Raw genomic sequence first — 17,589 nt, 5'->3', positions numbered from 1 at the left:
CTTGTCTCGTAATCCAGGCTTGTTTTATGTACGTAGCAGGCACACCTTTGGAAAACGTCACCTGACACTTTAAAGATGATTGAAAAGCAAAACATACGCACACTAACCAAAAAATTCCAGCCTTCTAAATTGGTAGATTTCTCCTGGATCTTCTGAGGGGATAGTATTTACTCTTGGGCAAGAGTTGGCAAATTCATTGGCCTGGAGCTGCTATCAGAAATAAAGCATTCCCAGTTGCCCGCCCCAAATCGTATGGTCATATACCCAAAATGCAAATACAAAGGAGTTTAGAAAGTGGAAGAAACTAAATGATCACATGGTGGATTCTGCCACCAGCTGCTCCAAGTGCCTCGCCGACATGGGCTCTTGCTCTGTATTGCCAGTCCTTAGAATGGGAGGGGTTGGAAAAGGGAACTAACATCACTGGGCTCAGTAAGTGCCCCGGTGTGAGTGCCTGATGCTCCTTCATCAGTACCCTTTGAGATGGGTGGTGTTGCCGTCAATTTCCAGAGGAGGCGACTGAAGCCCAGAGCATTGAAATAACTTGCTTTTTCACTATTGGGGCTGGAGAATGGGATGCTCGGAATTGAGATTACGGCAGGGCTGTGTTTGTTGGTAAGGACGAGGCCTAGGCTTTGATCCTGGCAGTAAGGTAGGTTGGAGGACAAGATCATTGAAGAAAGAGGCCAAGGACCTGAGAGGCCAGGGTCTGGCAGGATCAACCACTTGGATACTGAACCACCCAAGAGTTATGACATGAACATTGTTAGAGAAACTGACAGTAACCTACAAAGTTATAGATTACGCCAACAAAGAAGGGAGCAGTAGAGCAAAGCAATCAGAATAACTGCTGCCGCATCTGACAGTGACAGCTGTGCTCCCAGGGAAAACCGTTTTCATCTGCAGACTATTCTTAGTCTGTAACTGAGCTCCCTTTCCCAGCCTGCGCCCTCAGCCCTTTGCTCCCTTTTCACCCGTGCTCTCTACTCAGGAGTCGTACCCAGTGGCCATAGAATAAAAGCAAACGATATTTACAGAGATTTGTGTGAGAAGGTGGGGAAGGAGACAGGGAGAAGTGATGGGAGTGTTCTCTGAGTGCATTCTGTGTGAGAAATTGTGTTTTCATTAGCTTTAATTTTCATTCAGTTTTGTGAGGTACTATTGTATCTCTTTTATGTAATAGAAACTAAGGCTCAGAAAGGTGAAATGATTTGTTCAAGATCGGCTAACCAGCAAAGTAGTAGAGAGGGGATTTGAAAGTAGGTCTCTCTGATTGCAAAGTTTGGATTCTTCTACTTAGCTGAAGCCACAGCCAGAGAATAAAGGTAAAAATAAAAGCACCAAATAGAGATTCACAATGAATACTTCTATGATAAAACACTAAAAATAAAAATTTCTTACATAATAAATATGCCATAAAACTGTGCTGTCACAAAACCAAATTACTCTTCTCTGCCCCTTTGCTTATCCCTTTTATAGCGCTCATCAGTCGGCCTTGCATAATGGCCCGATTTAAAGCCTCCTATTGGTTCGTAACTTAGGAAGAAGCAGGGATCACGTCTGTCATTGTAACATCATCCAACGCAGGCTTCCACAAATAGAGCAACCGGACAGCCAAGATACTTGATCCTAACATCAATTTCAGATACTGTCTTTTCCCTGTGAACCTTTGAAATGTCTCAGAAATTCCAGTATTTTGGCATTCATGCTACTATCCTTCATCTCATCTAATGGCTTAGAGGACACTAGCATTATACATACACAGTGCTTCTCAAGAATTGCTTGTTGGTTTATTGGCCTTTTGGACATTAGCCTCTTCGAGGTGCCACATGTCGAGGGTCCTCAGCTGTTAATTGAATGGAAAAGACTATGGAGCAGAGCTTTTCAAGCAGAGAGTACGGTGTATGCAAAGGCATGGAAGCAAGATGCATGAGAAATCAGCACATTCAGGAAATGGGGTATCTCTGGACGGGTAGCATTTCAGGGACTGGTGGTAAACCCAGAAGATAGACAGGTGGGCAGAGATTAAGCCATGAATGACCTGATTTGTCTTACTGAGGATTTCGGATGTTGACCTTGAAGGCAATAGGGATACCTTGAAAGACCTTTAAACAAGCAGTGCCGTGATCAAATTGGAATTTCAAAAAGATTATTCTGGGCAGTGGTGTGATGGATGGATGAAGGAGGGTAGAGAAACCAGTTAAAGAGCTATTAAAACAATCCAAGTAAGGAATGATGTGGGCCTGTACTGTCGCGATCAAGAGGGGGAAAGAGATCGGAGCATTTGGGTGGACGGTGACGCGGTCACTGAAATAGGTGACGGGGGAAGAAACATGTCTGGAGAGGAGCTGAGTTCTGGACAAGTTGGGACTGAAGGATAAGTAGGACCACTAAATGGCATTGTCATTTAGGCAGTTGGAGATGTGACGAGATGCAAAGATCTGTTGATTTGCCACAAAAACGTTAAGAGCATTCCCCACTTCTTCATCTGGTGCCCTTTCCATATAGCACCCGTCCCAGCTCAGTCAGCCTAAGGACACCAGGGGCGTGGAGTCTGACAGTGAGATTTATTAACGTGCTCTAACCAGGGAGCCCCACGCACTGGAGCTGCTGTGGGCGTTTCACCAGCCAAGGGAAAGGAGCTGTCAGAGGGTTTGGGGAAGGGTGGAGCTTAGGTGAAACTGAAATGAAGTGGTGCTCTGATGGGCTCAGAGCAAAGCAGGGCTGTGTATAAGCAGGTCGTCAACTCTGGACTGAGAAGTGGACCCAGGGTCTTATTTTCCACAAAGATAAATGCTTCCATGTCGGCATGCTCAGAAATCCTTATGTGAAGTCCTGCACCTGAGTTGGAAATCAAGACTGCTTCTTTTTGTCAAAGTGCCTATCAGATCCCCCCCAGGCAAAAGTGGGGTGTTTCATTCTTTTTTTTTTTTTTTTTTTTAATTCTTGGCTTATTTATTTATTTATTTTTGGCTGTGTTGGGTCTTCATTTCTGTACGAGGGCTTTCTCTAGTTGTGTCAAGTGACGGGGGGGCACTCTTCATCGCGGTGCGCGGGCCTCTCCTCCCCTGTTGCGGAGCACAGGCTCCAGACGCGCAGGCTCAGTAGTTGTGGCTCACGGGCCTAGTTGCTCCGCGGCATGTGGGATCTTCCCAGACCAGGGCTCGAACCCGTGTCCCCTGCATTAAGCAGACAGATTCTCAACCACTGCGCCACCAGGGAAGCCCCTGGGTGTTTCATTCTTACCGAAAGAACTTCAAAGGGCAAATTTCTGATAGTTTGATTTTAGAGAACAGAGTTTCTTGGTGAATAAGAAAGCAGTAGGGACTTCCCTGGTGGCGCAGTGGTTAAGAATCCACCTGCCAGTGCAGGGGACACAGGTTCCAGCCCTGGTCCGGGAAGATCCCACATGCCGCGGACCAACTAAGCCCGTGTGCCACAACTACTGAGCCTGCGCTCTAGAGTCCACAAGCCACAACTACTGAGCCTGCGTGCCGCAGCTCCTAAAGCCCGCACGCCTAGAGCCTGTGCTCCACAACAAGAGAAGTCACCGCAATGAGAAGCCTGTGCACCGCAACAAAGAGTAGCCCCTGCTCGCTGCAGCTAGAGAAAGCCCGCGCGCAGCAACGAACACCCAACACAGCCCCCCCCCCCCCCAAAAAAAAGCATTACTCACTCAAAGGGGTCTCTTAGGACAATGTCTGGCTGCGGTGTGTCCTACAGAGGAACGTTAACTTTGTAGCTGGCTTTATCTGAGTCTCTTATCCCAGCTTGAGACAGGGCAGGCAGAGTTTTACATTCTTAACTCAGGCTCTACTGAAATATTTAAGAATTAAATCCTAAGAAAAGCTTTTCTGTTCTGACAGTGAAAACGTGTGTGGTATCATGCCTTTGTCTTGTCTGCAAAGCAGCTCAGGTGCAGATGCTATGGGGATTTGCTGGTTGGCCTTGATTTTCTACTTCTGTGATTTTACTGTTTCAGGATATGGGGCCTTAAGATACTCCAAATTCCCTATGGCAAGAGGAGGATGAAATAGAAATAATAAAATGAAATATTTAGTGTATTAAAGTTTTACCATCAGTTTACTTAATCATAGTTCATGAATATAATTTTTAACTATGTGTCTGTCTCCTTAAATGTATGTTCCAGATAAGATAAACTTAATACAAATATGATGGCTAGTGAATTAAAAAACTTGTTGAACTTAGACTTGACAGGAAAAACTTGTACAATGTCTTTAAATGATGAAGTCTTTTTTTTTCCTTAACATCTTTTGGGGTATAATTGCTTTACAGTGGTGTGTTAGTTTCTGCTTTATAACAAAGTGAATCAGTTATACATATACATATGTTCCCATTTGTCTCCCCTCTTGCGACTCCCTCCCTCCCACCCTCCCTATCCCACCCTCCAGGCTGTCACAAAGCACCGAGCCGATATCCCTGTGCCATGCGGCTGCTTCCCACTAGCTATCTACCTTACGTTTGTTAGTGTGTATATGTCCATGCCTCTCTGTCGCCCTGTCACAGCTCACCCTTCCCCCTCCCCATATCCTCAAGTCCGTTCTCCAGTATGTCTGTGTCTTTATTCCTGTCTTACCCCTAGGTTCTTCATGACATTTTTTCCCCTTAAATTCCATATGTATGTGTTAGCATACGGTATTTGTCTTTTTCTTCCTGACTTACTTCACTCTGTATGACAGACTCTCGGTCTAGCCACCTCATGACAGATAGCTCAATTTCGTTTCTTTTTATGGCTGAGTAATATTCCGTTGTATATATGTGCCACATCTTCTTTATCCACTCATCCGATGATGGGCACTTACTTAGGTTGCTTCCATGTCCTGGCTATTGTAAATAGAGCTGCAGTGAACATTTTGGTACATGACTCTTTTTGAATTTTGGTTTTCTCAGGGTATATGCCCAGTCGTGGGATTGCTGGGTCATATGGTAGTTCTATTTGTAGTTTCTTAAGGAACCTCCATACTGTTCTCCATAGTGGCTGTATCAATTTACGTTCCCACCAACAGTGCAAGAGGGTTCCCTTTTCTCCACACCCTCTCCAGCATTTATTATTTCTAGATTTTTTGATGATGGCCATTCTGACTGGTGAGAGATGATATCTCATTGTAGTTTTGATTTGCATTTCTCTAATGATTAATGATGTTGAGCATTCTTTCATGTGTTTGTTGGCAGTCTGTATATCTTCTTTGGAGAAATGTCTATTTAGGTCTTCTGCCCATTTTTGGATTGGGTTGTTTGTTTTTTTGTTATTGAGCTGCATGAGCTGCTTGTAAATTTTGGAGATTAATCCTTTGTCAGTTGCTTCATTTGCAAATATTTTCTCCCATTCTGAGGGTTGTCTTTTGGTCTTGTTTATGGTTTCGTTTGCTGTGCAAAAGCTTTGAAGTTTCGTTAGGTCCCATTTGTTTATTTTTGTTTTTATTTCCATTACTCTAGGAGGTGGGTCAGAAAGGATCTTGCTGTGATTTATGTCATAGAGTGTCCTGCCTATGTTTTCCTCTAAGAGTTTGATAGTTTCTGGCCTTACATTTAGGCCTTTAATCCATTTTGAGCTTATTTTTGTGTATGGTGTTAGGGAGTGATCTAATTTCTTACTTTAACATGTACCTATCCAGTTTTCCCAACACCACTTATTGAAGAGGCTGTCCTTTCTCCAGTGTACATTCCTGCCTCCTTTATCAAAGATAAGGTGTCCATATGTGCATGGGTTTATCTCTGGGCTTTCTATCCTGTTCCATTGATCTATCTTTCTGTTTTTGTGCCAGTACCATACTGTCTTGATTACTGTAGCTTTGTAGTATAGTCTGAAGTCAGGGAGCCTGATTCCTCCAGCTCCTTTTTTCGTTCTCAAGGTTGCTTTGGCTATTCGGGGTCTTTTGTGTTGCCATACAAATTGCGACATTTTTTGTTCTAGTTCTGTGAAAAATGCCAGTGGTAGTTTGATAGGGATTGCATTGAATCTATAGATTGCTTTGGGTAGTAGAGTCATTTTCACAATGTTGATTCTTTCAATCCAAGAACATGGTATATCTCTCCATCTATTTGTATCATCTTTAATTTCTTTCATCAGTGTCTTATAATTTCCTGCATACAGGTCTTTTGTCTCCTTAGGTAGGCTTATTCCTAGATATTTTATTCTTTTTGCTGCAATGGTAAATGGGAGTGTTTTCTTGATGTCACTTTCAGATTTTTCATCATTAGTGTATAGGAATGCCAGAGATTTCTGTGCATTAATTTTGTATCCTGCTACTTTACCAAATTCATTGCTTAGCTCTAGTAGTTTTCTGGTAGCATCTTTAGGATTCTCTACGTATCGTATCATGTCATCTGCAGACAGTGACAGCTTTACTTCTTCTCTTCCGATTTGGATTCCTTTTATTTCCTTTTCTTCTCTGACTGCTGTGGCTAAAACTTCCAAAACTATGTTGAATAAGAGTGGTGAGAGTGGGCAACCTTGTCTTGTTCCTGATCTTAGTGGAAATGCTTTCAGTTTTTCACCATTGAGGATGATGTTGGCTGTGGGCTTGTCATATATGGCCTTTATTATGTTGAGGGAAGTTCCCTCTGTGCCTACTTTCTGCAGGGTTTTTATCATAAATGGGTGTTGAATTTTGTCAAAAGCTTTCTCTGCATCTATTGAGGTGATCATACGGTTTTTCTCCTTCAATTTGTTAATATAGTTTATCACATTGATAGATTTGCGTATATTGAAGAATCCTTGCATTCCTGGAATAAACCCCACTTGATCATGGTGTATGATCCTTTTAATGTGCTGTTGGATTCTGTTTGCTACTATTTTGTTGAGGGTTTTTGCATCTATGTTCATCAGTGATATTGGCCTGTAGTTTTCTTTCTTTGTGACATCCTTGTCTGGTTTTGGTATCAAGGTGATGGTGGCCTCGCAGAAGGAATTTGGGAGTGTTCCTCCCTCTGCTATATTTTGGAAGAGTTTGAGAAGGATAGGTGTTAGCTCTTCTCTAAATGTTTGATAGAATTAGCCTGTGAAGCCATCTGGTCCTGGGCTTTTGTTTGTTGGAAGATTTGTAATCACAGTTTCAATTCATTGCTTGTGATTGGTCTGTTCACATTTTCTATTTCTTCCTGATCCAGTTTTGGCAGGTTGTGCATTTCTAAGAATTTGTCCATTTCTTCCAGGTTGTCCATTTTATTGGCATAGAGTTGCTTGTAGTAGTCTGTCATGATCTTTTGTATTTCTGCAGTGTCAATTGTTACTTCTCCTTTTTCATTTCTAATTCTATTGATTTGAGTCTTCTCCCTTTTTTTCTTGACGAGTCTGGCTAGTGGGTTATCTATTTTGTTTATCTTCTCAAAGAACCCGCTTTTAGTTTTATTGATCTTTGCTATCGTTTCCTTCATTTCTTTTTCATTTCTTTCTGATCTGATTTTTATGATTTCTTTCCTTCTGCTAAATTTGGTTTTTTTTGTTCTTTCTCTGATTGCTTGAGGTGCAAGGTTAGGTTGTTTATTCGAGATGTTTCCTGTTTCTTAAGGTAGGGTTGTACTGCTATAAACTTCCCTCTTAGAACTGCTTTTTCTGCATCCCATAGATTTTGGGTCGTCGTGTCTCCATTGTCATTTGTTTGTAGGTATTTTTAAATTTCCTCTTTGATTTGTTCAGTGATGACTTGCTTATTAATAAGTAGTGTATTGTTTAGCTTCCATGTGTTTCTATTTTTTACAGATGTTCGCCTGTAATTGATATCTAGTCTCATAGCGTTGTGGTCAGAAAAGATACTTGATATAATTTCGATTTTCTTAAATTTACCAAGACTTGATTTTTGACTCAAGATATGATCTATCCTGGAGAATGTTCCATGAGCACTTGAGAAAAATGTGTATTCTGTTGTTTTTGGATGTAATGTCCTATAAATATCAATTAAGTCCATCTTGTTTAATGTATCATTTAAAGCTTGTGTTTCCTTATTTATTTTCATTTTGGATGATCTGTCCATTGGTGAAAGTGGGGTGTTAAAGTCCCCTACTATGAATGTGTTACTGTCGATTTCCCCTTTTATGGCGGTGAGTATTTGCCTTATGTATTGAGGTGGTCCTGTGTTGGGTGCATAAATACTTACAATTGTTATATCTTCTTCTTGGATTGATCCCTTGATCATTATGTAGTGTCCTTCTTTGTCTCTTGTAATAGTCTTTATTTTAAAGTCTATTTTGTCTGTTATGAGAATTGCTGCTCCAGCTTTCTTTTGGTTTCCATTTGCATAAAATATCTTTTTCCATCCCCTTACTTTCAGTCTGTATGTGTCTCTAGGTCTGAAGTGGGTCTCTTGAAGCCAGCAAATATATGGGTCTTGTTTTTGTATCCATTCAGCCAATCTGTGTCTTTTGGTGGGAGCGTTTAGTCCATTTACATTTAAGGTAATTATCGATATGTATGTTCCTATTCCCATTTTCTTAACTGTTTTGGGTTTGTTATTGTAGGTCTTTTCCTTCTCTTGTGTTTCTTGCCTAGAGAAGTTCCTTTAGCAGTTGTTGTAGAGCTGGTTTGGTAGTGCTGAACTCTCTCAGCTTTTGCTTGTCTGTAAAGGTTTTAATTTCTCCATCAAATCTGAATGAGATCCTTGCTGGGTAGAGTAATCTTGGTTGCAGGTTTTCCTCCTTCATCACTTTAAATATGTCCTGCCAGTCCCTTCTGGCTTGCAGAGTTTCTGCCGAAAGATCAGCTGTTAACCTTATGGGGATTCCCTGGTGTGTTATTTGTTGTTTTTCCCTTGCTGCTTTTAATATGTTTTCTTTGTATTTAATTTTTTTTTAACATCCTTACTGGGGTATAATTGCTTTACAATGGTGTGTTAGTTTCTGCTTTATACCAAAGTGAATCAGTTATACATACACATATGTTCCCGTATCTCTTCCCTCTTGCGTTTCCCTCCCTCCCACCCTCCCTATCCCACCCCTCCAGGCGGTCACAAAGCACCGAGCCTATATCCATGTGCCATGCGGCTGCTTCCCACTAGCTATCTACCTTACATTTGTTAGTGTATATATGTCCATGCCTCTCTCTCGCCCTGTCACAGCTCACCCTTCCCCCTCCACATATCCTCAAGTCCGTTCTCCAGTATGTCTGTGTCTTTATTCCTGTCTTACCCCTAGGTTCTTCATGACATTTTTTTTTAATTCCATATATATGTGTTAGCATACGGTATTTGTCTTTTTCTTTCTGACTTACTTCACTCTGTATGACAGACTCTAGGTCTAGCCACCTCATGACAGATAGCTCAATGTCGTTTCTTTTTATGGCTGAGTAATATTCCATTGTATATATGTGCCACATCTTCTTTATCCGTTCATCCGATGATGGGCACTTACTTAGGTTGTTTCCATGTCCGGGCTATTGTAAATAGAGCTGCAGTGAACATTTTGGTACATGACTCTTTTTGAATTTTGGTTTTCTCAGGGTATATGCCCAGTCGTGGGATTGCTGGGTCATATGGTAGTTCTATTTGTAGTTTTTTAAGGAACCTCCATACTGTTCTCCATAGTGGCTGAACCAATTCACATTCCCACCAGCAGTGCAAGAGTGTTCCCTTTTCTCCACACCCTCTCCAGCAAGTATTGTTTCTAGATTTTTTGATGATGGCCATTCTGACTGGTGAGAGATGATATCTCATTGTAGTTTTGATTTGCATTTCTCTAATGATTAATGATGTTGAGCATTCTTTCATGTGTTTGTTGGCAGTCTGTATATCTTCTTTGGAGAAATGTCTATTTAGGTCTTCTGCCCATTTTTGGATTGGGTTGTTTGTTTTTTTGTTATTGAGCTGCATGAGCTGCTTGTAAATTTTGGAGATTAATCCTTTGTCAGTTGCTTCATTTGCAAATATTTTCTCCCATTCTGAGGGTTGTCTTTTGGTCTTGTTTATGGTTTCGTTTGCTGTGCAAAAGCTTTGAAGTTTCGTTAGGTCCCATTTGTTTATTTTTGTTTTTATTTCCATTACTCTAGGAGGTGGGTCAGAAAGGATCTTGCTGTGATTTATGTCATAGAGTGTCCTGCCTATGTTTTCCTCTAAGAGTTTGATAGTTTCTGGCCTTACATTTAGGCCTTTAATCCATTTTGAGCTTATTTTTGTGTATGGTGTTTGGGAGTGACCTAATCTCATACTTTTACATGTATCTGTCCAGTTTTTCCAGCACCACTTATTGAAGAGGCTGTCCTTTCTCCAGTGTGCATTCCTGCCACCTCTATCAAAGATAAGGTGTCCATATGTGCATGGGTTTATCTCTGGGCTTTCTATCCTGTTCCATTGATCTATCTTTCTGTTTTTGTGCCAGTACCATACTGTCTTGATTACTGTAGCTTTGTAGTATAGTCTGAAGTCAGGGAGCCTGATTCCTCCAGCTCCTTTTTTCGTTCTCAAGGTTGCTTTGGCTATTCGGGGTCTTTTGTGTTGCCATACAAATTGCGACATTTTTTGTTCTAGTTCTGTGAAAAATGCCAGTGGTAGTTTGATAGGGATTGCATTGAATCTATAGATTGCTTTGGGTAGTAGAGTCATTTTCACAATGTTGATTCTTCCAATCCAAGAACATGGTATATCTCTCCATCTATTTGTATCATCTTTAATTTCTTTCATCAGTGTCTTATAATTTCCTGCATACAGGTCTTTTGTCTCCTTAGGTAGGCTTATTCCTAGATATTTTATTCTTTTTGCTGCAATGGTAAATGGGAGTGTTTTCTTGATGTCACTTTCAGATTTTTCATCATTAGTGTATAGGAATGCCAGAGATTTCTGTGCATTAATTTTGTATCCTGCTACTTTACCAAATTCATTGCTTAGCTCTAGTAGTTTTCTGGTAGCATCTTTAGGATTCTCTACGTATCGTATCATGTCATCTGCAGACAGTGACAGCTTTACTTCTTCTCTTCCGATTTGGATTCCTTTTATTTCCTTTTCTTCTCTGACTGCTGTGGCTAAAACTTCCAAAACTATGTTGAATAAGAGTGGTGAGAGTGGGCAACCTTGTCTTGTTCCTGATCTTAGTGGAAATGCTTTCAGTTTTTCACCATTGAGGACGGTGTTGGCTGTGGGCTTGTCATATATGGCCTTTATTATGTTGAGAAAAGTTCCCTCTGTGCCTACTTTCTGCAGGGTTTTTATCATAAATGGGTGTTGAATTTTGTCAAAAGCTTTCTCTGCATCTATTGAGGTGATCATACGGTTTTTCTCCTTCAATTTGTTAATATAGTTTATCACATTGATAGATTTGCGTATATTGAAGAATCCTTGCATTCCTGGAATAAACCCCACTTGATCATGGTGTATGATCCTTTTAATGTGCTGTTGGATTCTGTTTGCTACTATTTTGTTGAGGGTTTTTGCATCTATGTTCATCAGTGATATTGGCCTGTAGTTTTCTTTCTTTGTGACATCCTTGTCTGGTTTTGGTATCAAGGTGATGGTGGCCTCGCAGAAGGAATTTGGGAGTGTTCCTCCCTCTGCTATATTTTGGAAGAGTTTGAGAAGGATAGGTGTTAGCTCTTCTCTAAATGTTTGATAGAATTCGCCTGTGAAGCCACCTTGTCCTGGGCTTTTGTTTGTTGGAAGATTTGTAATCACAGTTTCAGTTTCAGTGCTTGTGATTGGTCTGTTCATATTTTCTGTTTCTTCCTGATTCAGTCTTGGCAGGTTGTGCATTTCTAAGAATTTGTCCATTTCTTCCAGGTTGTCCATTTTATTGGCATAGAGTTGCTTGTAGTAGTCTGTCATGATCTTTTGTATTTCTGCAGTGTCAGTTGTTACTTCTCCTTTTTCATTTCTAATTCTATTGATTTGAGTCTTCTCCCTTTTTTTCTTGACGAGTCTGGCTAGTGGGTTATCTATTTTATCTTCTCAAAGAACCCGCTTTTAGTTTTATTGATCTTTGCTATCGTTTCCTTCATTTCTTTTTCATTTCTTTCTGATCTGATTTTTATGATTTCTTTCTTTCTGCTAAATTTGGTTCTTTTTTGTTCTTTCTCTAATTGCTTGAGGTGCAAGGTTAGGTTGTTTATCTGAGATGCTTCCTGTTTCTTAAGGTAGGATTGTATTGCTGTAAACTTCCCTCTTAGAACTGCTTTTTCTGCATCCCATAGATTTTGGGTCGTCGTGTCTCCATTGTCATTTGTTTGTAGGTATATTTTAATTTCCTCTTTGATTTGTTCAGTGATCACTTGGTTATTAAGAAGTAGTGTATTGTTTAGCTTCCACGTGTTTGTATTTTTTACAGATCTTTTCCTGTATTTGATATCTAGTCTCATAGCGTTGTGGTCAGAAAAGATACTTGATATAATTTCGATTTTCTTAAATTTACCAAGACTTGATTTGTGACCCAAGATATGATCTATCCTGGAGAATGTTCCATGAGCACTATAGAAAAATGTGTATTCTGTTGTTTTTGGATGTAATATCCTATAAATATCAATTAAGTCCATCTTGCTTAATGTATCATTTAAAGCTTGTGTTTCCTTATATGTTTTCTTTGTATTTAATTTTTTTTAAACATCTTTATTGGGGTATAATTGCTTTACAATGGTGTGTTATTTTCTGCTTTATACCAAAGTGAATCAGTTATACATACACATATGTTCCCGTATCTCTACCCTCTTGTGTCTCTCTCCCTCCCACCCTCCCTATCCCACCCCTCCAGGCGGTCACAAAGCACCGAGCCTATACCCATGTGCCATGCGGCTGCTTCCCACTAGCTATCTACCTTACATTTGTTAGTGTATATATGTCCATGCCTCTCTCTCGCCCTGTCACAGCTCACCCTTCCCCCTCCACATATCCTCAAGTCCGTTCTCCAGTATGTCTGTGTCTTTATTCCTGTCTTACCCCTAGGTTCTTCATGACATTTTTTTTTAATTCCATATATATGTGTTAGCATACGGTATTTGTCTCTTTCTTTCTGACTTACTTCACTCTGTATGACAGACTCTAGGTCTATCCACCTCATGACAGATAGCTCAATGTCGTTTCTTTTTATGGCTGAGTAATATTCCATTGTATATATGTGCCACATCTTCTTTATCCGTTCATCCGATGATGGACACTTAGGTTGTTTCCATGTCCGGGCTATTGTAAATAGAGCTGCAGTGAACATTTTGGTACATGACTCTTTTTGAATTTTGGTTTTCTCAGGGTATATGCCCACTAGTGGGATTGCTGGGTCATATGGTAGTCCTATTTGTAGTTTTTTAAGGAACCTCCATACTGTTCTCCATAGTGGCTGAACCAATTCACATTCCCACCAGCAGTGCAAGAGTGTTCCCTTTTCTCCATTCCCTCTCCAGCAAGTATTGTTTCTAGATTTTTTTTAACATCTTTTGGGGTATAATTGCTTTACAGTGGTGTGTTAGTTTCTGCTTTATAACAAAGTGAATCAGTTATACATACACATATGTTCCCATTTGTCTCCCCTCTTGCGACTCCCTCCCTCCCACCCTCCCTATCCCACCCTCCAGGCTGTCACAAAGCACCGAGCCGATATCCCTGTGCCATGCGGCTGCTTCCCACTAGCTATCTACCTTACGTTTGTTAGTGTGTATATGTCCATGCCTCTCTGTCGCCCTGTCACAGCTCACCCTTCCCCCTCCCCATATCCTCAAGTCCGTTCTCCAGTATGTCTGTGTCTTTATTCCTGTCTTACCCCTAGGTTCTTCATGACATTTTTTCCCCTTAAATTCCATATATATGTGTTAGCATACGGTATTTGTCTTTTTCTTCCTGACTTACTTCACTCTGTATGACAGACTCTCGGTCTAGCCACCTCATGACAGCTCAATTTCGTTTCTTTTTATGGCTGAGTAATATTCCGTTGTATATATGTGCCACATCTTCTTTATCCACTCATCCGATGATGGGCACTTACTTAGGTTGTTTCCATCTCCAGGCTATTGTGAATAGAGCTGCAGTGAACATTTTGGTACATGACTCTTTTTGAATTTTGGTTTTCTCAGGGTATATGCCCAGTCGTGGGATTGCTGGGTCATATGGTAGTTCTATTTGTAGTTTTTTAAGGAACCTCCATACTGTTCTCCATAGTGGCTGAACCAATTCACATTCCCACCAGCAGTGCAAGAGTGTTCCCTTTTCTCCACACCCTCTCCAGCAAGTATTGTTTCTAGATTTTTTGATGATGGCCATTCTGACTGGTGAGAGATGATATCTCATTGTAGTTTTGATTTGCATTTCTCTAATGATTAATGATGTTGAGCATTCTTTCATGTGTTTGTTGGCAGTCTGTATATCTTCTTTGGAGAAATGTCTATTTAGGTCTTCTGCCCATTTTTGGATTGGGTTGTTTGTTTTTTTGTTATTGAGCTGCATGAGCTGCTTGTAAATTTTGGAGATTAATCCTTTGTCAGTTGCTTCATTTGCAAATATTTTCTCCCATTCTGAGGGTTGTCTTTTGGTCTTGTTTATGGTTTCGTTTGCTGTGCAAAAGCTTTGAAGTTTCGTTAGGTCCCATTTGTTTATTTTTGTTTTTATTTCCATTACTCTAGGAGGTGGGTCAGAAAGGATCTTGCTGTGATTTATGTCATAGAGTGTCCTGCCTATGTTTTCCTCTAAGAGTTTGATAGTTTCTGGCCTTACATTTAGGCCTTTAATCCATTTTGAGCTTATTTTTGTGTATGGTGTTTGGGAGTGACCTAATCTCATACTTTTACATGTATCTGTCCAGTTTTTCCAGCACCACTTATTGAAGAGGCTGTCCTTTCTCCAGTGTGCATTCCTGCCACCTCTATCAAAGATAAGGTGTCCATATGTGCATGGGTTTATCTCTGGGCTTTCTATCCTGTTCCATTGATCTATCTTTCTGTTTTTGTGCCAGTACCATACTGTCTTGATTACTGTAGCTTTGTAGTATAGTCTGAAGTCAGGGAGCCTGATTCCTCCAGCTCCTTTTTTCGTTCTCAAGGTTGCTTTGGCTATTCGGGGTCTTTTGTGTTGCCATACAAATTGCGACATTTTTTGTTCTAGTTCTGTGAAAAATGCCAGTGGTAGTTTGATAGGGATTGCATTGAATCTATAGATTGCTTTGGGTAGTAGAGTCATTTTCACAATGTTGATTCTTCCAATCCAAGAACATGGTATATCTCTCCATCTATTTGTATCATCTTTAATTTCTTTCATCAGTGTCTTATAATTTCCTGCATACAGGTCTTTTGTCTCCTTAGGTAGGCTTATTCCTAGATATTTTATTCTTTTTGCTGCAGTGGTAAATGGGAGTGTTTTCTTGATGTCACTTTCAGATTTTTCATCATTAGTGTATAGGAATGCCAGAGATTTCTGTGCATTAATTTTGTATCCTGCTACTTTACCAAATTCATTGCTTAGCTCTAGTAGTTTTCTGGTAGCATCTTTAGGATTCTCTACGTATCGTATCATGTCATCTGCAGACAGTGACAGCTTTACTTCTTCTCTTCCGATTTGGATTCCTTTTATTTCCTTTTCTTCTCTGACTGCTGTGGCTAAAACTTCCAAAACTATGTTGAATAAGAGTGGTGAGAGTGGGCAACCTTGTCTTGTTCCTGATCTTAGTGGAAATGCTTTCAGTTTTTCACCATTGAGGACGGTGTTGGCTGTGGGCTTGTCATATATGGCCTTTATTATGTTGAGAAAAGTTCCCTCTGTGCCTACTTTCTGCAGGGTTTTTATCATAAATGGGTGTTGAATTTTGTCAAAAGCTTTCTCTGCATCTATTGAGGTGATCATACGGTTTTTCTCCTTCAATTTGTTAATATAGTTTATCACATTGATAGATTTGCGTATATTGAAGAATCCTTGCATTCCTGGAATAAACCCCACTTGATCATGGTGTATGATCCTTTTAATGTGCTGTTGGATTCTGTTTGCTACTATTTTGTTGAGGGTTTTTGCATCTATGTTCATCAGTGATATTGGCCTGTAGTTTTCTTTCTTTGTGACATCCTTGTCTGGTTTTGGTATCAAGGTGATGGTGGCCTCGCAGAAGGAATTTGGGAGTGTTCCTCCCTCTGCTATATTTTGGAAGAGTTTGAGAAGGATAGGTGTTAGCTCTTCTCTAAATGTTTGATAGAATTCGCCTGTGAAGCCACCTTGTCCTGGGCTTTTGTTTGTTGGAAGATTTGTAATCACAGTTTCAGTTTCAGTGCTTGTGATTGGTCTGTTCATATTTTCTGTTTCTTCCTGATTCAGTCTTGGCAGGTTGTGCATTTCTAAGAATTTGTCCATTTCTTCCAGGTTGTCCATTTTATTGGCATAGAGTTGCTTGTAGTAGTCTGTCATGATCTTTTGTATTTCTGCAGTGTCAGTTGTTACTTCTCCTTTTTCATTTCTAATTCTATTGATTTGAGTCTTCTCCCTTTTTTTCTTGACGAGTCTGGCTAGTGGGTTATCTATTTTATCTTCTCAAAGAACCCGCTTTTAGTTTTATTGATCTTTGCTATCGTTTCCTTCATTTCTTTTTCATTTCTTTCTGATCTGATTTTTATGATTTCTTTCTTTCTGCTAAATTTGGTTCTTTTTTGTTCTTTCTCTAATTGCTTGAGGTGCAAGGTTAGGTTGTTTATCTGAGATGCTTCCTGTTTCTTAAGGTAGGATTGTATTGCTGTAAACTTCCCTCTTAGAACTGCTTTTTCTGCATCCCATAGATTTTGGGTCGTCGTGTCTCCATTGTCATTTGTTTGTAGGTATATTTTAATTTCCTCTTTGATTTGTTCAGTGATCACTTGGTTATTAAGAAGTAGTGTATTGTTTAGCTTCCACGTGTTTGTATTTTTTACAGATCTTTTCCTGTATTTGATATCTAGTCTCATAGCGTTGTGGTCAGAAAAGATACTTGATATAATTTCGATTTTCTTAAATTTACCAAGACTTGATTTGTGACCCAAGATATGATCTATCCTGGAGAATGTTCCATGAGCACTATAGAAAAATGTGTATTCTGTTGTTTTTGGATGTAATATCCTATAAATATCAATTAAGTCCATCTTGCTTAATGTATCATTTAAAGCTTGTGTTTCCTTATATGTTTTCTTTGTATTTAATTTTTTTTAAACATCTTTATTGGGGTATAATTGCTTTACAATGGTGTGTTATTTTCTGCTTTATACCAAAGTGAATCAGTTATACATACACATATGTTCCCGTATCTCTACCCTCTTGTGTCTCTCTCCCTCCCACCCTCCCTATCCCACCCCTCCAGGCGGTCACAAAGCACCGAGCCTATACCCATGTGCCATGCGGCTGCTTCCCACTAGCTATCTACCTTACATTTGTTAGTGTATATATGTCCATGCCTCTCTCTCGCCCTGTCACAGCTCACCCTTCCCCCTCCACATATCCTCAAGTCCGTTCTCCAGTATGTCTGTGTCTTTATTCCTGTCTTACCCCTAGGTTCTTCATGACATTTTTTTTAAATTCCATATATATGTGTTAGCATACGGTATTTGTCTTTTTCTTTCTGACTTACTTCACTCTGTATGACAGACTCTAGGTCTATCCACCTCATGACAGATAGCTCAATGTCGTTTCTTTTTATGGCTGAGTAATATTCCATTGTATATATGTG

At 40.0% G+C, this 17,589-nt stretch overlaps 1 protein-coding gene across 6 annotated transcripts in view; it reads left to right on the top strand.

Annotated features, from left to right (window-relative positions):
- The window catches only part of COA6 (cytochrome c oxidase assembly factor 6), a 43,717-nt gene that overhangs the window by 1,256 nt on the left and 24,872 nt on the right, over nt 1-17,589 (top strand). The window lies entirely within an intron of this gene.

This window comes from Stenella coeruleoalba (assembly GCF_951394435.1).
Source record: "Stenella coeruleoalba genome assembly, chromosome: 16".
Lineage (NCBI taxonomy): Eukaryota > Metazoa > Chordata > Mammalia > Artiodactyla > Delphinidae > Stenella > Stenella coeruleoalba.
This window is presented reverse-complemented; position numbering and strand designations above follow the sequence as displayed.